Here is a 22,989-nt window from a genome sequence, read left to right on the forward strand (position 1 = left end):
ATATCGCTACTGGGTGAAGCAACCAACCATCACGGGCAGCAACTAGGGGTCCAGTGGCTCGGTCAAGACTCAGATACAGGATGAACGGAAACATCGAAGCACAAGCAACAGAACAACTGAAGAAGAAAAATGAGAAGTACTGTAAAATAATACACAGAAGGTTCACTATATGTCTGGGCTTACTACTGATCGTCTGTATGGCACTGACTATCATCGGATGGGTACTACATGACATTCTGCCAAAAACAGTACCCCAAAATCTGTCAGAACATGAATATGCCACAATGCCACCACATGAGGGCCACAGACGACGAGAATATGTGAACAACACATTCCTCCAAATATTGCACCAACACCAGCTCGTCATGAATGTTACAAACTGCTGGGTGTGCGGCCTGATACCGCATTCCACCCAACGGGGAACGCCCTTCCTTCCCCTGCCATTCTCAGAGAATGGGTCCGCATGGCCCCTCTACAACATATTCACAGGTGCATATCTAAGCACTCCAATCCAGGCCCCTGACAGTCCATTTGGGCCTCAGAGAAGAGCAATAATAAACGGAGTAATGGCAATGATGGACTATCTTAAAAACAATAATAGCGGGACTCCAGACGAAAACGAAAAATATGAACGGTGGAACTTAACGTACTATGTGGCCAGCTTCAAAGAAAGAGAACGCAACAGGAAGGCACAGCCAGATGTCTGGGTGGTGCCACACAAAGGAAATCTGTGCCTCCAAGGGAAAGGCGGGAACAGCAAGGCCCAACTAGGCACCAGCATATGCGTCGACACATACGCCTTCTCTGAAACAGCATCTCCGCCACTGGTGACAGCACAGGGCGCCTACTTTGTCTGCAGTGACAAAGCACATACATGGCTCCCAGCCAACTTCACAGGGACTTGTTACATTGCCTTCCTCCTTCCACCAACATATACTGCCACAGCTACCCATCATCAGGTGGGATTCAAAAAAACAAAAGAAAAGGGACACTCTGAATTCTGAAAGCACTGCTGGCCAAATAGCAGACGACTTCTTCAAGGGACTCATTTCTTTCTGGGGTCCGGTGGTCAACAGCCAAGAGGTCAGGCATCTGTCCAGAGTGGTCAAAGCCACTATCAATGAAACAGCAGGAGCACTGAGCAACATCACGGCAGAGGTCCAAGCGGACCGTCTCATGACACTTCAACACCGCATGGTCCTAGACACCATCCTGGCAGATCGTGGTGGTGTATGCAAACTGATCGGATCCAGCTGCTGTGGGTACATTCCAGTAAACGCACCAACAGTGTATCAGGCCATTCAGAGACTGCATAAAATCGCTGAATCCACACACACAGAGGACGGGAGTTGGTCCTTAACGAACTGGGTATGGGGGCTAATCACAAGCTGGGGCTGGAGAATAATGACTGTCATCGGAGCCATCCTCGTTGTTTTGTTCTCATGCTGCCTCTGTATCCAGTGTGGACCGGCACTCTGTGGATGATTTTGTGCCATGTGTCTGACACCCACACCTGTCAACATTCACAAGCGGAACGAACGGAAACAACAACAACAAGAAATCCATGAACTCATGCAGATACGCCTCTAGGGTTTGCCATTCAATGGCAAAAGGAAGGACTGAAGGACTGTGGAAAAATGCTAACATGGCTATCGTGCCGCCATCTTGAAAGGTTTGCACGAACGTTGCCCTTGAATGCCCAAACCCTGCCGATCCCGTGCCCTCCCCACCGCAGGCACAGCTGTGCACACAAGAACCCCCTACATGCCATCTGCCACTGCGCCAACTCGGGAAGATGGCCCTGGACTGTTTCCCACACCCTGCTCCGGGGTACACACACCTGCCTTCAACAACAGCTGAAAGCTGTGAACAGGACCATCAAACACTCTTCCTGTGCGGACTTAACACCCCCTCCCTGTGAACAGCGGAATCTGGCCCTTTATGACCTGGGAATACAGCCGACATCAAACCCTCTCTTTCCCTCCATCCTGTTTTAAGACTCTTGTGTCCGGACATCAAAGGCGGGAGGGGCGGAGCTATGGGTATAAGAGATTGTATGCCACGGAATGAAGGAGCAGTCTTAGCAGATCAGTTTTGTGTTTTATTCCAGGAGACTGTCCTAACCCGGGTTAGCAAAATAAAGCTGGTGTTCCCGTTTCAAGCCTGGAGTCCCGTGTCCACTTTGTCTTTTCCTGGAAAGGTGAAACGTAGATTTAGGCGTGCCCTGCGCCACTGGCCTGTACCTCACTGTAACGAGTGGGAAGTCTTCGGGGGCTAGTTCTACACGAGAACTCACATGAGCACACCGCTCATCCTGCACGCACATGACACTCCACTCACTTGTCACTTTGACCGCTCACCCTCCACTCACAGCAATCACACAGCACTTACGTTGTTACCTTGCACTCACACCATTCATCTTCCCCTTGCCTTGCGCTCACACGAGCACAACACTTACCTTACACTCACAGCTACCAAACTGCAATCATGCCCCTCGCCAAGAACTCATGCCATTCTCCCTTTACTTACCCTGCGGTCACATGAGCACACTGCTCACCCTACACTTACAGTAATCACACTGCACTCACACCACTCACCATGCACTCATGATGTTCGCCCTGCACTTACACAAGCACACTACTCACCCTGCACTAAGTTGAGACTTCACTCACCTGTCACTCTCACTTAGCAATCTCATTGAAACAAGCACAACACTCACCATGCATTCATTCCTCCCACTCGGCACTTTCTCCTGCACCAAAACTCGTATGTCACATCACTTACCCTGCAGTCATTCCTCTCAGCCTACTCTCACACTGTCTCATCGCTCACTGTGCACTCACATAGGCACTCCTATCACTCACACAGCTCACTCGTCACTCACATCTTCACGCACATCTTCACTCACATGGTCACAGCACTCACCCTGCACACACACCACACAGACAAGCACACCACTCACCCTGCACTTCCACCTCTCACCCTTTACTCACACGGACAAACCTCTCTGCCTGCATTCATACAGGCACTCTGTTTATCCTGCCTGCACACAGGATAGTAGTCTGCTGGAACTCATATGGACGCACCACTAACTTTGCACTTACTCCTCTCACCATGCACTCACCAGTCACTCTTGCCGCTTATCGTGCACCACACACGGGCACACCACTCACCCTGCATTTTCACCGCTAGCACACTCTGCACTCACTCCTCTCACTCTGCACACACTCCTCTCACCCTCTCACCCAACACTCACATGGGCCCACATTGCATCCATGCATCTCACCTGACACATCGGCACATTTTTCACCCTACACTTTACCACTCACCCACACTAATCACCATCACCCAGCACTTACAAGAGCACACATCTTACTCTGCACAACTCTCATGAATATACACGTATTTCTACAAAAGCGCCCACAGAAAACCTGCTTTTTCCATGGTACTAGATACCTACTTAATTCTATCTTTAACATCGGGGCTGGTGCAAGAGGGGAGAGTGGACTGAAAATGTGGGCTGGCACAAGGAGGGAGACTAGGGCTGAGGCTGTGGGGTGTGGTGCTGGATTGAGAATTGTGTGACACCTTGAGCCATTCCTGGTTTTCCATTCACCACAATGCTTTATTCCGGGACACGTAGTGGTTTTTTTTCACATTGTAAGTTGGGTCTCAAAAACTCAAAAATGCAAAGTGTTACTGGATGAAATTCGTGGTTGTCGAACAAGCCAAGCATTTAATTAGAACAGTTGGATGTTTTGATGCTACATGTTAGAACGTTAATTTGTTAATTTCCAAAACTATACCTGCTTGATCCACGTGTGAAACCAAATATAAGCCCCGCACAGCAATTTTAAGGACGTGCACCTTTTATTCACATCCACATCATAATTGTAAGAAACATTGACAAGGCAATAAATTATTATTTCTGAATAGTGAATAGAGAATATGTTTTTTTTAAGCTTCACTAAAAGGCAGGGCATGTATAGCAGAAGCAGAAGGGCAAGCTTTTCTAACACAATAAAAGCAGATTCACTAATGGAAATGTGAGTGGGATTATGTCTGAGTGAGTGTGACAGAGTACAAATGTACGAAAGAGTGCAAGAAATATAGTGAAATTGTATGTGAGTAAATGTGTGTGTGTGTCAGTGTGTGTGTTATGCGTTCAAGTATGCTGCTGGTCTGCATACTGGAGATCATTCCTGCCCTTAGGACAAGGGCACTAATAGCATATGGACGGGAGGACTTACCTATGGCAACCTGCAGGCCCTGACATGCTTCTATGAAGAGAACATCATTAGCTGTGGGGATTCGAACTGTCTAACTGAGAAAGCCGCTAACCCAGTCATACACAGAGGCAGGAACACAGAACACGCACCACCACACCTGACCAAAAGTCCTGACATGAGGTACGTAATTCTTAGCATGTGGGGTGGATCCATAGCAAAATGTTGAAAATGATATTTGAGGTAACTCTTGTCATAAGTTTCCTGTACTCGTTTATAGAGGGTGTCAATTGCAAAATGCCTACCCTGGTATTCCGGAGGGAATTTTTAGAGGTACCCTTGACTTCGGCTGACATATCCATGGTAAATTTCTGGCATTGCCATATTGAATGTACTACTTGGCATAAGGGGCTCGCCCATGAAAAAAATGTGAGCTTGGCATAGTAGAAGTAATTTCTGACTTAACACATTTGAAAAAGATGAGACCTACTCCTAGGAAAGGCCAGGCTTCCCTGGTGCACCATGAAAGCACTAGAATATTTCATAAATGCCCTAAAGGGGTCTGCTGAGTTTTACAAATTTGATCCCAAAAAATTCTCAGGGGAGAAGTCTACTCTCCCTTAAATCATCTACAGAAATCTGTTAAATTGTTTTGCTTGCTGGAATTTGGGGAAGAATCACACCTCACCACTTACATAGATCTTTTTCCTCATATAATGGCTATGAAGTTAGCTCTGACACCATTTCTGGAAATTCTTGTGCTGGCCCATTGCTGGGAGCAGGACTGGCATTATGGTAGTGTGAGGAGCGCTGTGTTTAAAAATCATTTTTGGTTTAAAAGCACATGAAACTGTCTTGTGTCTCGGCAGTTTTCAGGCAACAATAAAAATGTCAAGATAACTCTGGAGATTAATGTTCCTCCTTGTGGGATTCCGGAATTTTGTATAGTGGCAGTTTCAGCTTATTGTAAAGTAGCGCAGAGGGTTAATGTACCTGCAGCAAAGAACGTGTACCTTGCAGAACACAGAACTAAGGGGCTATGTATAAGCCCCTATCGCCACCACAACGTCACTTTTACCAACATTGTGGTGGCGATAGGGGATGCGCCTTATGCACAAGGAAGCGTGCTGCCTTATACACAAGGCCCCCTTTCATGCTATGGTTAGCGTGAAAGTGGTGGGCAGTGGGTGTTGCGGTGGGCGTTCCACCGCAACACCCATTCGTTTTGACGCTGCCCCCTATGTACAAGGGTGGCGTACATAGGAGGCAGCGCCAAAATTAAGACCAGGTAAATCCTGGTCTTAAGTTGGCGAAACGAGGAGAAATGCATTGTTCCTTTTTATTTTTTATTTTTCCATGTGTGCTGCCTTGTGCAGCACACATGGAAAAAGCAAATTGCCATACAATCTTTAAAAACAAAAATGCCATTTTTTCACTTTCATGTGTACTGCATGAAGCAGCACACATGAAAGTGACAGAATGGCATTTCAGGATTGCTTATGTGCAAGAAGGGACACCGTCCTACACATAAACAAGCCTCCCCTGCACACAGACAGACCTCACTTTCACTATGCTGCAAGGGTGCCAGCGTTGGTGCTAAGTTGCTAAACTTAGTGCCATCGCAGGGGGAAAACGCAAGGCTGCACCACATTCTTGTAAATAGGGTGCAGCCTTCCGTTTCAGAAGTGGCAGAGAGAGGCGTTAAGCCAGGAAGGCTAAAGCCTCTCTCCGACAATTTATTGTACATATGGCCCTAAGTGCGACTGAACTATGAGTAGCACTATAAAAAGCACTATAAAAAATGTACGTCAGAGAGAGGCTAGAGAGAGATGAGGGGCACTGTTGGGGAGTGGTAATGAGAAAATTCATGGAGAATGAGGTTATGGGGAAGGAGAGCGCAAAAAAGACTATCATAAGGGCCGCCGACAGCGCTCGAGTCAGCCCTGGTTGGGAGTCTTAGCCAGCCCCCCCACCTCCCCCCTTTAAGTTCTGGTCGAGTTGCGCCCCTCGAGCATATTCACCAAAGCCACGGTCGGAATCGCACGTCTATACGCTCAAGGGGAGGAGCTTTCTCCAGCCAGGGAGGTGGGCAGTGCCTACCCCTGGAAAGCCAGAGCCTCGTGGGTGTGCGCTTGCTTATCTGCAGGCCCAGTGCCCAACTGACTCAAACTTCTGCGGCAACAAGACACTATCTGCAATACCATTGCAAGGCGGCCAGGCACTGGCACTGCTACGTTTATTTTGTAATCGTGCGCCTGCTATAATAAGGCTGGGGCATTTTTTCTTATTTACACTTTTATTCTTTCGGTTTATCTCGCACATGCGTGTTGAGTTTCTTCGAGTGCTCTATTGTGAATGGTTTAATTGGTGAATGAAAGAATGAGAAAATGTGTGGATGAATGGATGACAGGATGAGTCGGGCCATGTGGTTATAAAGATGTATTGAGTGCCTAAAGTCACCCGTTGCTGAAGAGACTCTCGTACTTGAACTTGTAAATACGATCACATATATAGGGCCGGGGAGGGGGCCTCACCTGTCAGGTGGCGCTTGAAATGTGATAGGCGTATCTGACCGGCCATCATTTGAAAGTCACCCACCCTTCTGACATTTTCTTCGCTCTACTGAACTCAACAGTGTCTTCAGATAGAAATGTGATAGGTTGCTTACTCAACCCCAGCCCTACCGACACTCAATATAATCGGCCTGAATGGGTCACCCCAACTCTATCGGCCTTTCCACATATAAAAGACAGAATTTACTCGTTCGCGGCCGGCCGGCCCGCCTCTGACTGGGGAGCCTCGAGGCGTGACTCAGACACTGAGTCCCAGCCTTGCTGGGATATGAGGCGGCCTCGAGTTGGCAACGTGACCTCGCCATACTTTCATGATATTCACAAATGAGCCAAACTTGACATCTTTCTACATAACTCCCTCTACTCCACCTTAAACCTTAGCATCGAGGCGTGACTCAACTCGACCAATCAGACGGCTGAATTTCGCATACCTCTGGTCCCTTCAAGGAATTATCATGACCCCGCCCCAGAGAGGGAGGGGCCAGATGTGGACAGGCTCGGTGTGAATGAGTAGTCTGCTGAGCCAGCACTTTCAAACTGCCCCAGAGAGCTCAGCAGACAGACACCAGGAAGTGTAACTGACAGCCCCAGCCCACCTCTGGGGTCCAGCGGCCGCGCGCTGAACAACAGAGAAACTCTGCTGCCGTTGCTGGTAAGAAGAGAGTTATTTTAATTTCTTTATTTGTGTATTTCTGTTTACAGCGCTCGTCCTTTCTAGTGCTGCGGTGACCGCGACATTTATTTTTGCAAATGTATATAGCGCGGACAACGGCTCGCGGACATCAGAGCGCTTTACAACAAGCAGGCTTTAAGGATTGCAGCGGGTTACATTACTAGAAATTAAACTCAAACGATTACTTCAGTGAATGTGTACAGGGGTAACCGCAAGAACCAGCTACAGCAACGGGGCAGACGGAAATACACCTTTACAACATCCATTTAGATGGTGGGGGTCAAAAAGCGAAACAATATGTGTCTGAAAGGGTACAACGAGGGACTGGTCTACCTACACCATGAGTCCCAACGTTTTATTTCTTTTCTCTGTGGATTAGGTAGCGGTGTCGGGGTGTGTGTTACTCCGTGTTGAGTTCACAGCTCAGTCTAGCATGGAAGGCTGCCAGAGAAATAGTAACAGAGCGAGAGGCATTCACGCTGGATCGCCTCGAGGCGCTTGCGATAGGCCATAAATATAATTGTTTGATAGTCTATGAATGTGCCGACTTTGGCTTGAAAAATCCGTGTTTAAAGACCCAGTGTAGCGCTGTTACGGACTAGTGCTGCCGTCGCACCGCACACCGCGGAGAGGTCCCGCTAGCCACAGCATTTCGGCTTACTACATGCTAACTTTACCAAGCAGCTCTGCTTGAAAGCGTTTCCAATGAGCTATGGTGTGACCGTGCGGTTCGGCACACCCCCGAATATGCTTTTGGTTCGGTGCGCTTGCTTATTTAAGTTGCGGAATAGCGCTATGTTGGCTGCTGGTGGGTCGCTCCGCTGTCCAGCATCACTGAGTCCTCATACTACAAAGGGTCCCTGTAGCAGTCGCGGTGATAGCACTTTGAAGCCCACTTCTTGCTGCCAGGGTCTGTTTCCGCTGTCTGTGTTTCGGTCTGCTTGGTCTGTCTCAAAGCACTCTGTGGTGGGGTAGATGTGAGCTAGGGAGGATGTTTAAAGGTGGTGGGGGAGGGCCCTTGTAGGGTGCGCGCGCACCACTAAGTGGGGCTATCCCTGACAGTAAGACAGTTCAGTAGGTCAATGTACTTGTCGCTTAGATCTGTGTCAATCTGCAACCTGCTTTCCACCTGACTCCAGCCTACATAGTCAATAAAATGAATTTTCTGTATTATGTTAAATGTCACAAAAAGGACGTCTGCACTAAAAAGTGTTATGTAGATGAGACATTCACAGTGTCTCAAGCTCCCTGAATTCGGAGGAAGTAAGCATGTTGGCACTGTGCAGTGTATCCACTCAAATTAATAGCTGCAGAGTTGTGCATCTTGGTTCATGTGACAGGGGTGCGGCCAGCGTTGTCTGTTTTCTCCCCCAGACAGGGTGGGGTACCTGGGATTCTCCTCTGCCGGCCTCCGCCTCCCCCTCAAGCCCCGAGGGACAGTGCAGAAAACACTTGCTGCATGTCGATCGAGTCAATACAAAGAACGTATTCATAAGAGGAACAGGAACTCGGGGGGAAAGGGCGGGGCGCGGGGGAGCGCCTGCTATGCACCCCCAACTTCTCTCCACCCCCCCCTCAAATTCACAACTGCGAGTCGCCAGTTCAACGCCCCACCTTCCCCGTCCCCCAAGCCTGTCTCCCAGAATACAAATTATGTCGGTTCCCAAGTCTTCCGTCCACCCCTCCCCCCTCCAATGAACTTTATAAGCAAACTCCGAGAGAGAGCCGAGCTGCCGCTGCGCTCTCTTCTGGCGGCGATCACTCCATTCCTTGAACGATGCGAGTGTCTTTAAATTGTGACCATTGTTCAGTTTTACAACAAGAATCCAGAATAGCCAGTTAATGAGAGAGTGCAGCGACACCTCTACAGGGTTTTAAGTGGGCCGGGTCCCTCCGGGTCTCACACCTGGTAGTAATTAAAAACGGACATTGAAATGGGTCCCGATGGGACCCTATATTCATGTTTTAGTTTAACTTTACTGTCAAATAGCGCTTATTGATTTCTGAACAGTGATTGCAATACAATTAAGGTAATTCAGGAGAGCGGTTTAGTTCCTGTTTATATTTCACATGTTTTGCTTCGTATTGCATTCCCTGAGAGCATTAGCTATTTGCAGGATGTTGTGTTTCTGTCATGTTTCGTGTTGCATATTACTGTTGTAAAGTCCATACCTTAAACTGAGTCGCCTCCAGGTGTTTCTAACCAGCCATGACTGAGCGCCCTGGAGTTCGCCAAGGGTGTGCGAGTTTCTCTTAGCGCCGATCGATGGGTCAGACAGGTGTTCCAAATACATGGCCATGCACTCTTTGGCCTCTCTGCTGAACAGCACAGAGCAATGGTCACACTCTCCTGTTGCAAATGTGATTTTGTACAAATGTGTGAAGGAGGTACAACGTTGTTAAAATTGACAAGGGGGATGTGTGGTGTGTTTGGGGGTGGTGAAGGAGATATGAGGAAGTGCATTCAGAGAGTCAGAAGAGGGTGCTGGAGAGGAAAGAGAAGAGGTGTAATGTATGCATATAGATGAGTGGAAAAAGGCTTACATATTGGTGCCCGATGCTATACCCTCATCTACCCCCCAAACTTTCTTTGTCTGCTTGTCTTATTATCTGTCGCTCCTTACCCAGACATGCCTTGGATATCTATAGCTTACTTACGGAAAATGCCTGGGATCTGGTGTTTCTGACAGAGACTTGGCTTCAGGTTTGGTCGGCGGCTGACAAAGCCCTATCCATCCCTCCTAATTTTTGCTCTCAAACATCTTGATCGTGTTTGGTAAAATGGTGGAAGGCTTGTTATTAGACACCGCTCCTCCTTCTCATACTCCATCTCTAAACTGGCGGCTGGTAATATCACTGAAGGTTTGCCGTTCACCATCGTTCTATCCCCCACCTCTGCTCTTTTGGGTGCCCTCGTCTATCGTCATCATGGTGCTCCGGCTAACTCTCTCCTTCCTCCTGCTGACGCCCTTGGCCAGCTATCTTCTCTTCACGCGAACTTCGTGGCACTAGGGGATTTCAATCTTCATGTTGATGATCCCAACAATAGGCCGGCGCCACAGTTTGTGTCCTCCTTGGAAGGGTTTGATATTGAGCAGTTGGTCAGGGGACCTACTCATCTGGCTGGTCATACACTAGCTCTCATTCTTTCATCTACTGATGCGATCAAGGTCAGACCAGCACTTAAGCTTCCTTGGCCCGACCATTTAATAGTCCCTTTGGGCATTTTTTCCCCAAGCCCCGGTTGAGTTCAAGGAACAATCATTAAAACTTCCAGACCTTGGGCCAAGCTAACTGAAGCAGCTTTTTGCAGGCCATGCAGTCTTCTTCTTATCGCGGCAATGGAGTGTTGGAATCTGATGTTTCCAACTTTAATAACTGGTTGATCTCTGCGTAAGATGCGATCTCCCCCATCAAAACAATCTCCTCCAGCAGATCATCTCCTTCCGCACCTTTGTTCTCGAAGGCTCTTAGGGCCGAAAAATGGTGTTATAAAAGACTTAAACGGCGATGGAGGAGGGCTTTTGATTACGAGGATAAAGTAATTTACCTATCTGCGTTGAAATGTTATCATTCCTCTATCCGGAAAGCACAGAAATCTTTCATTGCTTCTTCTATATCTGAGGCAGCTAATAAGGCACATGAACTTTTTAAACTTGTAAAAATAATTCTGTCTCCCGAAGCTACAGAAAATGTTCTTACTCCCTGGATGGAACCCTGCCAAGATCTATCTAATTTATTTCATGAGAAAGTTAAAAACATTTTCATCCTATTCACTGATCCAACCTCATCTGATGTGGTCACTCACCCCTGTCTTCACCTCTCCAGTCCTCTGCTTCTGAGGTTTGACCCCATTTCCGTGGCTGATTCAGTGCCTGAATTGCAAGGTGTAAATCTGTATCTCCACTAGGCCCCTGTCCTCCAGCCTTCCTAAAGTTAGTTGCTGATGTGGTTAATCCTATTCTTAATGTGCGGATGAATAAATCACTGAAATAGGGCGAGGCTCAACTTTACTGGAAACATGCACTATTTTTCCCTCTGCTTTAGAAGTAATTGGCGGATCCTCAGGTTCTGAGTAACTTTAGGCAAATTTCTCTCCTCCCCAATGTAGCTAAACTTTTAGTGAAAAGGGTCAACAAACAGCTGTCACATTTTCTAGAATCTAATTTTCTTTTGCATGAATCCCAATCTGTTTTTCGTTCTGGCTACAGTACCAAGTCAACCTTACTTGAAGTATCTGAATTTATCAAGGAAAAACTCGATCAGAGCTTTCCTGTGTTGCTTATGTTGCTGGACCTGGCTTCGGCCTTTGACACTGTCTCTCATGTCATCTTACTAGACAGAATAGAAAGAATAGGTGTCAGAGGCCAGGCTCTGCGTTGGTTGAAATCCTTCCTGTTGGATCACTCCCAAGCAGGCCTCCTTTTCCAAACCTCTGGTCTGTGGCATCCCCCAGGGCTCGGCACTTAGCCCCACTTTTTATATTATCTATCTGGAGCATCTGGCTAAACTGGTGGAGTCCTGGGGGTGCGGATGGTCTCCTATGTGGATGACACCCAGCTCTTCTTAGATTTCCATATAAACACTCCCTCAACTTGATTGAGTGCCTTCAAGCAGTGTCTGAAAGGTGTGGTGGCTTGGATGGAGGAAAGTTATCTTAAACTAAACTCAGAAAAATATGAGATTCTTTTTTTTGGCACTAAATTATTCCCTGATGCCAGTCTGTGGTGCTGCCCGGCCCCATCTCTGATGGCCGGAATCCTTGGGGTAAAATTTGACACTCATCTCACCTTTGAACCTCAAATTAGGTCCTTCTCCGCTTCTTATTTTGCCACCCTTAGATCCCTCAGACAGATGTTCCACCTCATTCTGGTGGACTCCCGAAAAACGGAAGTCCTCGCTCTGGTTAGGCTAAACTGGACTAGGCCAATAGTGTATACTTAGGCCTACCAATTTTCCTTATCCAACTTCTTCTATTTATCCAGAATTCTGATGCACGCTTCACCTTGGACATCCCTTCACCATGGACATCCCCGATGCTCAGCAATTTCTCCTCACTTGTGGTATCTTCACTGGCTTCCTATTATTAAGAGAATGCAATTTAAGGCACATACTCTAGTTTTTAGAGCCTACACTCACAAGGGCCCTTTATATCTTAGGGGGAGACTTAAGCCTTACTCCCAGTCCGGAGCTTTTATGTCCAACAACTGCAAGCTTCTGTATGTTCCCCGCATACTTAAATCCAGACGAGGCGGACACTCCTTCACATATCTGGCTTCCAAATTGTGGAACTCTTTGCCGCTCAGTCTGCGCTGCAGCCTTTCAGAATCAGTCTTCAGACTCAATCTTAAAACCTTTTTGTTTGATACCTCTCTTATGGCTGTATAATCTTTAGTCCCCCCTTCACTCCTGTGCGCTTTCCTCCAGTGCGGGACACTTCCTTGGAGGTAGCTGTGCGCATACAAATGCCATGAATTGAATTGAATTAAATACACGTCTTACAAAAGGTGAACATAACAGGAGTGACTGAGACACTTTGAAGACCACACACGCTGTCATAGGCCTCAGTAATGTTACATTCACAGTATTAGAATTTCAGAAATGAAACATTTTCAATATTAATTTACAACAAAATCATTGTTTTTACTAATTCATCTTAAACAGTTACCAGCTATTGAGAAAGCCAATAGTCCTGGCTGGCTTAAGGTGTATGTCAATTGTAATACATTGGGATGCAGCCAAAATACCAGTCGGTTTGCACACTATGGGAAAAACACAAATGTAGTTTACATATTTGGGCAATCCCTTAGTGACATAGGCCGCACCCCTCTTATTGACCGCCACTTCTTTCGCCCTACCTAAAACGCTGCGTCTCGAGACATCGCGGTACATTTGATGGGACGGTATTAGCACTTCTTTCGAGATACTTTTAGTGAATTCATATCAAGGCTTTTTTAAAGGCAGTCAGGACCAGCCTTGGTTAGAGGGGCACGTGAGACGGCGCTGCTCTTCTCGAGAGACCTACAGTGCATGTAACGAGACAGTGCTAGCCTCACTCACACTCGTCGTAAGATCTTGCGGTATGCTTATTGAGACAATACTGGCAGTTCTCTAGAGATTTGCATTGTCTATAGTAGGGCCATGCCTGCCACCCTGCAGCACGCATTTGTCTGGAGGCAGGGCCGGCTTTAGCATTTGTGGTGCCCGTCGAAACAATAATTTTTGCCCCCCCCCCCTCCCCATGAACCCCTCTTCAGATTCCCTCACTACCACGGGGCAAATGTGCCCCATATCTCTCTGTAGCCCCTCTCTCACAAACATTTCATTTGTTTTCAAACACTGGTAAAGGCTGGCTCTACCAACAAGAATGTATATGTATCCAAGAGCACCTTTTTTTGGAAACATCATGAATAGATAATGAAAGACTGGGGGGGGGGGATCATAATGCCCTAACTGTTCTGTATTAGGGTTGTATCTTATTAACTGCGGAGACAAAAGGATCTCTGTAACAAAAAGCAGTAATCCACTCAGCTATCCACATCAAATACAGATCTGTGGTCTGCATGGTACACATTCTCTACCACAGGTATATACCCTCTGCTCTACTTTATGACGAGTCAAAACTGCCACTAGACAACACTCTGATCTCTCTGTAGCAGAAACATTAACCGCAAGACTTATCTTGACATTTTTATTGCTGTCTACAAGCTGGACGGACAAGGAACTCTGCAGCGGGTGATTTTAAATCGTGAGTCTGCGCCCCGTCCCCAGGTCAGCACCCGGTGCGGCTGCACCAGTCGCACTGCCCTAAAGCAGGCCCTGTCTGGAGGCCTCTGGTATGTTTGTTGGGACAGTACCGGCAGTTATCTAGATAGCTGTAGAGTCTACAATGGGACCATGCCTGCACCCCTGCAGCCCGCATTTGTCTGGAGACCCCTGGTGTGTTTATTGGGACAGTCAGGGTAAAGCTCTCAAGAATCTGAATTCAAACAGTATTGGCCCTTTTCCAGAGATCTGCGAGCTGTGTCCAGAGATCTGTGCTGCATGTATGGGAGATAGTAATGGCCCTTTTCTAGAAAGCCACAGTATATTGAATTAAATTGCATTTACACTTTACAGGAGCAAACCTTTCTGGAACCGCGCTGCACATTTTTTTGACATTATTGGCGCTTTTCTACAGATCTGCATTGTATTTGAGTGGAATGCACTGACAGTTCACAAGAGATCTGAAGACCTATAATAGGGCAGGACTGGCACATCTCTAGAAATCTGCAGCTTCATGTAACAGATCAGTACCAGCACTTCCTCAGACAGTACCAGCACTTCTCCAGACAGTCCCAGGGCTTCCCCTGAGCACACGTGCCTGGTGATCTAGGCTGCATTTGTTAGGACAGCACTGGCAACATGGAAAACATATGACGAGACTGTAAAGGCCCTTCATGTGAGATCTGCAATACACTATGGGTGACAGTGCCATCAGTTGTCATGAGCGCACTTATGTGGAGTTCTGCAATATATGTAACCAGACAGTATTCACTCAGCCCCTTGTGCAGATGTTTTTTATGTGCTGACTGCTCCATATTGGAGCAGCTATAGGAACGCAGCTAATGAGAGTGACCCCCGAATACTCCATTACTAGCACAATAGTGAGGTGGCCTGCGAGGGGTGTCCTTGTCGATGCAGGCTATGATCCTACACATAGGGAAGGCGGAGCAAGAGGGACCGGTCTGCCCCCACATGCAGTCTAACCTACAAGCTGTTGCACAAGAGGTTGTAACAGCCCCTCAGTGATGGGGTGAGTGCATTTTAGAGCTGTGCACCCAGTATCCTGAGAGATCTCTGAATTTCTTTCCATTTGGATTTACTTTGGTAGGTAGTGGAAGGATGAGTAGGGAGAGGATACGGCGTAACGGCCAGAGCTGCCAACTTTGTATCTGGGGAACCATTATTTGTTTAGCACCAAACTGATGCTAAACCTTCTTGAGGATTAACACACCAACGCAAATTGATATTTGTGTTGGTTTGTATCGAAAAGTAACACAAAGCAGTGTGAACTGCTGCTTGCATTACTTTGCGTTAAGGGGGCGTTACATGGGTGGTACATGGGCTTTATCATGCACCACCCATGGTTTTTTACGCGAAACATTAGTAGACAGGATTTAGGGCAAAAAATTAACGCCGCTGAAGAGGAGGCATTAAACAGAAATGTTTTCATTTCTCCTTGCTTTTCAGACTTTGCATGTGTGCTGCACTGTACAGCAAACATACAAGGTAGGAAAAGCTTTTAAACTCGTTTGGCCATAGTATTTTGTACAGGAAGGGTACCCCACCAGGACGAAACCTATACTAGACTCAGGCATGCACCGTAGTGGTACTAAGGTGTGTGCGTGGTGCACGGCAGCTGAAATCAGCGCCGGCACTAGGGAGAGGGAGAAGAGAGCCATATCTCTGTAGATACGGGCTCGCCTGCTCTCTCCCTGTCACGCAAAGCAGCGCAGCAACCGTTCTGTGATTCTTTTGAGAATCTGGGCCTTGACGTTCTAGAGTTATTGGGGTAGTTTGTGTTGTGATATCTGTTACTATTAGAACAAATGTGTGCAGTAAATGCTTATGCAATATTTCTGGTGTGCCTGTTGGCTGTTTGTGAATATTTACTTTTGTGTACAAATGGAGCTTTTAAGAGAGAAGATGAGGGTCGCTACAGAGAACTACCTCCTCTCTGAATCTTTCTTGATGTTCTTCTCAGCGTTAGGGCCTGTTTGGCGGAAGAGCAGCCCACAGAGAGTGTATCCGGGCTTCTGTGCTTGGCCCTGCAGTATGCTGGGGGGAGATGAGTTTCCAAGACTCCTCTTAGAGGACAGAAAGGCTCCATCAGTCTGGTAAATTATTTGAACGGAGGGATGCACTGGGCACTGATTGGCGCCAGGCAGCTGCCTGGCTTTGAGAATATAATGTGAACCTGCCCTGTAGCTCACTTGCCACCTTTTGGACTTTTGTGTTGAGTACCTTCTATTTTCTGACTATACAAACAAGCATTGGCATAGCCAATTGTTCTCGCCTTTGTTTAGTTATCCAGCGCAATATCCTTGGTGCAACAACATCAAGTGTTGCATGGCTAAACACTTATAAGGTCCCAAAGGCGAGACCTATTGGCTATGCCTTAAATAGGAATAAACACTGCAGGTAAATAATACAAATGCATACTACACAAGCGGGTTTCTCCTGGGAACACAACAAGTACTTCTTTCGAAATTTCTAATCTTGGATGATGAACTTCTGTTCCGTGAGCGTACAGATTGTCACAGGGAGTACAGTACTTGCGTGTGAGGAATCCAGCACGGCAGAGTGTGGGAAAAGTAGGAAACTGATATGGGAGCAAGGAATGAGCCCACATACTGACAGGTGTGAGGGTTTCAGAAATGAATAGACAAGAAAGAGTATGCCTGGATGCAAAGGGGAGGGGAAGTAAAAGGTTTGGGAAATAATACAGAAATATTTATTTTTTGGGGCTGTGTAAGAAAAGAGCCCGATTTTGTGGATGGTGTAGGGAATAAGAAAGGACAAAGTTTGGCATGTGGTAGGAAGAAGTCAGTAGAAGGTTTATTAAGTATGATTGAAGACCCAGTAGATGTAAACAAGTATGGCAGGGTTTGGGGGTTGTAAAGGAATTGGAACACTCAACTCAAATATTGAGAAAGCAATACAACACAAGAGCCTGTGGAGGGGCATGAAGAGCTTGACTGGGAGTGTGTAATGTGTGTGAAGAATACCATGGGGTCTGCTGGACTGTAAGTGAGACATAAGATAGAACAGTGTGCATAAAGCACAGGAAATAAGACAAGACAGGTGCAGGAGGATAAAAGACATGATAGATGCCTGGTGCGTAAGGAATGCAATATGGCAAGTTATGTGAGGACTAAAACATGACCTACTCCCAGAAATGTGGAGAGGAAGAATGGGCATAGATGTAGTGTGCATGCAGAACAGGACAATGTGCAGGCTGTGTGAGGAAATGATGGTCTAGGCTGTGTGAAGAACAGGGCAGGCAGATGCCAGGCATATAACGAATAGGACAACATGGAAGGTGTGGGAGAAGGAGGGTAAAAGGTATGCAAGGAGTAAGGCATGATAAGTTTTAGTGTGTGTGTGTGTGGAATGAGACTGAGTAGGCACATGCTATGACTGAGTCTTAAAACACATGATATACTGTATGAGAATAAGGCATGACTCGTTAGGTGTGTGAGGCATGAGATGGGACAAGGTAATGAAGCACCGAGACAAGATATGTGAAAAATAATCTAATGTTTGTTGAGGTTGTAGGGAATAATACAGGACATGGTGTAGGTTGTGCGGAAAAATAAGGTAAGGGAGTGAGAAACAGGATGGGGAAGGGTGTAAGGGATAAGACCTCACTATGACAACTCTGTCAACTGGAAAACTGTCCAGGAAAACTTTACTCTCAATCCTATCCTTCATTCCCAGTTCCCCGCTCTATCGGGTAACATAGAAAGGGATGCTGACCTCTTCCACAACTGGATTACACAAGAAATTAAAAACCGGAATCCCACTAATCGACCGGGCAGAACTCATAAGAAAACAAAAAACAACGCCCCCTGGTTCACCCCTGACTTAGCTACCGCTCACCTACTATGCAGGAAAGCGGAGCGCAAATGGCGCCGAACTTACGACTATGACGACCATCTTGCCTATATCCAACAGAGGAAAAATTACCACTCTAACATTAAATTGGCCAAGAGAATCTTCTACGTAAAAGCCATCAAGGAAGCTAGTCAGAAACAAAAAACCCTGTTCTCTATAGTAAAATCTTTTACTCAGCCCAAGGCCCTCCAACCCGAAATCCCCCCATCCCAAGATCTATGTGACAAGATTTCAGAATACTTCGACGAAAAAATCACTTCTATCCAAAGAAATTTTCCCCCTCCGCAAACCCCTCAAGGGCCTCCTAGTCCAGACCTACTTGATTCCTCAGTTGGCAGTCTCAAAAATTTCACACCGGTCACCCTGGTCCAAACCAGAGAAGCCATCCTATTTTGCAAATCCGGCTCCCCTTCTGACCCCTGCCCCCCCAAGATTCTCCACCAAATCATAGATGTGGTGAACCCTACCATCAATGACATAGTCAACTTGTCACTCAGCTCCGGATCTGTCCCTCGCATATGGAAAAAGGGTGTTGTCAAACCACTCATGAAGAAGACTAACAAATCCCCAGTGGACTTGACCAATCTCCGCCCAATCACCCTTCTCCCTGCCTTGGGAAAAATCACTGAACAGTTAGTTTATAAAGAACTCAAAATCTACCTGGAAACCCATAATATACTTCACCCTCAACAATCTGGTTTCTGCCCTAAACACTCAACTGAAACAGCTCTGATCGAACTGACTGACACAATTAAAACGCTGCAAGATCAGAGAAAGAAAGCCATTCTGATACTTCTCGACCTCACGGCAGCGTTCGACACCATATCACACTCTATCTTGATCAACAGACTGATGGCTATAGGGATCTCAGACACAGCCCTATCATGGATAGGATCATTCCTCAGCGATAGGTCCCAAACTGTCGCCCTTGGTCCTTTTCAATCTAAGGAGAAAAAGGTCTCCTCTGGAGTACCCCAAGGGTCCATCCTGAGTCCCCTCCTTTTTAATATTTACCTCATTGCCCTCATTACCTTGATTGAATCTTTCGGAATACCCGTCACCTCGTATGCCGATGATACTCAGTTGATCGTACCCCTTGAGGACAACTCAAATAAAGCTGAGCTTCATCTTAAAAACTGCTTAACTGCGGTCTTCCAGTGGATGGACACTAACCACCTCCGATGCAACTCTGGTAAAACAGAGATCCTCCCCATCGGAAAGAACACCTCCTTCTGCCCAGCCCTCTGGTGGCCGGATAACTCTGTTGCCCCTCCTCAAACTGTCACAACAGCTAGAAACCTTGGTGTAGTATTTGACGCAGATCTATCATTCGACCAACACGCCAGGACGGTTGCCGGCAGATGCTTCGGTATAATTAAATCTTTCAGAAAGTTCTTCGACTTTCTCCCTCTTGAGGCCAGGAAAACTGTTACAGTGGCCCTCGTAATCTCGCGCATTGACTACTGTAACGGCCTCCTGGCTGGGACCAAAAAATCCACTCTGACCAAACTCCAAAGCGTCCTCCATACTGCTGCCCGCCTGGTCCTAAAATTACCCCGCAAATCCTCAATCTCTGCAGCCCTAAAAACACTGCATTGGCTACCCCTCCATAAAAGAATACTTTTCAAAATTCTTACTGTTGCCTTTCGGGCTTTTAACAACACTGGTCCTAAATACTTAACCAGACGCTTTCCACACTACAACCCGAGTCGCTCCCTTCGTTCTGCCCATGACAATCTCATGTCCTCCGCCAGGTACAACTTGAAGTCAAAAGGTGGAAAAACTTTAAGCTCCCTGGCCATCAAAGCTTGGAACAGCATGCCTAAACACCTGAGACAACAGACCTTAGAGAAGCCTTTCAGAAAACTTCTCAAAACTTGGATCTTTAACCTCCCCGACGACTGGACTAAAGCCGCCATCTAGCCTCCCTCGCACCTACCTTTGACCGGGCATCCAGGTTGTTCAGCGCCATGATGCTCCCTCCGGAGCGAACGTTGCGCTTTATAAATACCCCCTCAAATATCAAATATCAAATACCGGGACGGGTTTTGGATCGGCGTGTAATATGCAGATACCTCTACAATGACTCTAACCTGTTTGATGATACCGGCCTGAGTGCATGTTTAGAAACAAGCATGGCTGAATGCGCCAGCAATCGCCTGGGAAATACCTTCCCCCAACCAAATGTACAGTAACTTCGGAAGTAATGGTTGACATTGTTTGACCCAAAGCTAGATCCTGCATCTCAGCTAATGCAAATACTGAAGTGAAGCTTGGATAATTAGCCTGGATACATATGGATCATGCACGGAAGCAGCACTGGCAGTGAAACAGACTGGCACAGTCGAATCTATGACATGACCCTGTGCAGAAATGTAGGAAACAGAGATGCCTGCCCAAGTTTTTGGGACAAAAGAACCAAATAAATGTTTGGAAGAAAACCCCATAAAAATTAAATTGCACACGTGCGAAAGATGGGTACCTGCAAGCAGGAAAGGCGTGAAGAGAAGTTGTGTGCGATGGAGCAACATGGGAGGAGGAGCCATTGCAAGCCCGGGAGTGGAGCACGTGTGCGCACTTCGGGGAGCAGTCTCCACATTCTCAAGCACTTCACTCGTGCTTGTGGCGCGCCGCTGCGCGCTCCCGCAAGGTGTATGCCGCCACAGGCACGAGTGCAGTGCTTGAAAAAGTGAAGAACAACGGCTAAAGGCCCTCCTACGCAGCGTATGTGCGCTGCGCAGGCGAGACCTAAAAACTGTAAATGTATTTAAAACACGAAGAGACATTAAAAGTATTTTGTAGTAAACAATCGTTTTTTGTATATCGGGCGTCACCTCACACCACCTTGATTGACATAGGCTTTGACTACATATGGGCACCTATGCATTGAGCTGAGCCAGATTAGTGAACCCAACTTTCTGCTACAAAGCTAGTCCTTGTAGCACTGGATGCCAGAGATCCTCACCATCCCGCTTTTTTAGTGCATGTCCGGACCGGATCCCAGTGCTGAAATGGGTCAACACCAACAGCAAAAAAATGTGTGGCTCGTGCTTCATTTAAATAATCTTCCCCTTGGTGAAGAAAAATTACACTCATTATCATTACCTAAGAGTATAGACAAGTGTTGACAACATCAATAGACAAGTATTGACAAAATAAATTGGACTGGCTTTTTGCTGCTAATATAGACTGATTGGCTTTGCCGATGCTATTTGGAAATGCTAAAAAGAGAAAAAAGGCTTTATGCTTATGTTGTGCTGCATTGGTATTAAAAAGGTAAACACACATGATGTGTACCATTGCGGTCCTTCTGACACTTGAGCATGTTTGTGTCGCTGTGCTGGGGAGATCCAGCCTGATGCCATATGTGCATGCTTGTGTCACCATGCATGTGCATGCATACAGCAGGGTGCAGCCCCCCTTTTGGTTGTTTTTATATATCATTCCAATATGGCAGAGAAGTACATAAAAAATGTAATGTTCCCGAAAGTACGTCTCGAAAAAAGGAGCAGATGCAGTAGTGGTGCGGATGGGATCATGGGAGTGAAAAACAATGGTAGGGTGTGGGAGCAACCAAAAACATTATTAAAAAAAGATGTGAGGGGTGGGAGAGCAATCATAGTACAGGCTGGTGTAGAAAAACACCGCCAAGCAGTGGGCAAGGAGCAGTAAACAAAAAATACATTAAACAATTACAATAGCTGTGCAGGAGGGCTTGGACTCGAGGTGGTTATAGAGAGCAGAGAGAGTGTGCAAGGTTTGTGAAGGGGGAGGCAGCCTACAGGGAAGAGTCAGAAAAGGTATGTAGTCCAATGGAGTGCTAACGTTGAAAGAATAAAGTAGTGACATGAATCTGAGCAGTAGAAGGATGCAAGTCATCCAGTAAAAAGGATGGTAAAGAAATTATGCTCCAGGGGAGGCACAAACATAAGAAGAGGAAGAAAGCCGACGTATAAGAAGCTATCAATGAGAGTGACAAGAAAGCCATCCAATGGTAAGTAAGGGGCAGGCCCAGAGTCCATGGTACGTATAAACATTGTCCACAATAAATCTACGACAACTAAGACCCAAAAAAGCCCAAAAGTTAACTTAATCCAAGTATGAAGAAAAATGACACAAATTACCTCCAGCCCAGGGTAAGGAGGACAAAAATTAAGTCTGACCAAGAGTTAAAAAATAAGGACAACAAATATCTCCACCACATGATATAGAAAAGGGCCCAAAATTACCTCCACCGCAGAGTACAAAAACACACAATTTCCTCTCAGGAGTACAGAAAATTGAAACAATTATATATATTTGAGACTATAGAAAAAAACGACAAATATTATCTCTAGTCCAGAGTGAAAAAAAAAGGATAAAAATCATGTTCACCCCAAACTGAACAAAAAATGCTAAAATTATCTCCATTTCAGAATAAAGGGCAAAAAAATATCTCTAACCCACAATACTAAAAACGACAAACATTTCCACCCTATAGTGAACAAGAACAAATTCACTTTATCTGAAGCCCATAATGTGAAAAAAGGATATTCGTGCCCTGTTGGTTGTCAAAGGGGCCACCTGGAATATTTGTGTCAATGGTTTCTGTTAAACAACAACAAAGATGTCTGCGGCTCTTAGAGAGTTAAAATGTAAGAAAACACGGCCTCCTTAGCGAGCCATTCTGTGTGCTGCTCATTGGTGGCCCATGCCTTGTCTCACATGTGACACCGCCTTTGGGCTTTTAGTCAACAATGCTTTGCATTCTGGGACTCGTGATTTTGCTTTTCCAATGACAGGCCTACAGTTCTAGTTGTGAAACAGTGAGGACGGTTTGAAGATGTCCCCTCCTGCACAGGATACATCGCTCCCCCCA

General features: G+C 46.5%; 1 protein-coding gene across 1 annotated transcript in view; it reads left to right on the forward strand.

Moving 5' to 3' along the window:
• Window positions 1-7,272: 7,272 nt before the first annotated feature.
• Window positions 7,273-22,989, forward strand: part of LOC146809586 (leukocyte antigen CD37-like) — a 180,919-nt gene continuing 165,202 nt past the window's right edge. Inside the window, exon 1 of the mRNA XM_085616427.1 lies at window positions 7,273-7,451. The gene's annotated coding sequence lies outside the window, so the exon portion shown is untranslated. The remainder of the gene's footprint in view (window positions 7,452-22,989) is intronic.

The sequence above is a fragment of the Triturus cristatus genome, chromosome 7, assembly GCF_964204655.1.
Source record: "Triturus cristatus chromosome 7, aTriCri1.1, whole genome shotgun sequence".
Taxonomy (NCBI): Eukaryota; Metazoa; Chordata; class Amphibia; order Caudata; family Salamandridae; genus Triturus; species Triturus cristatus.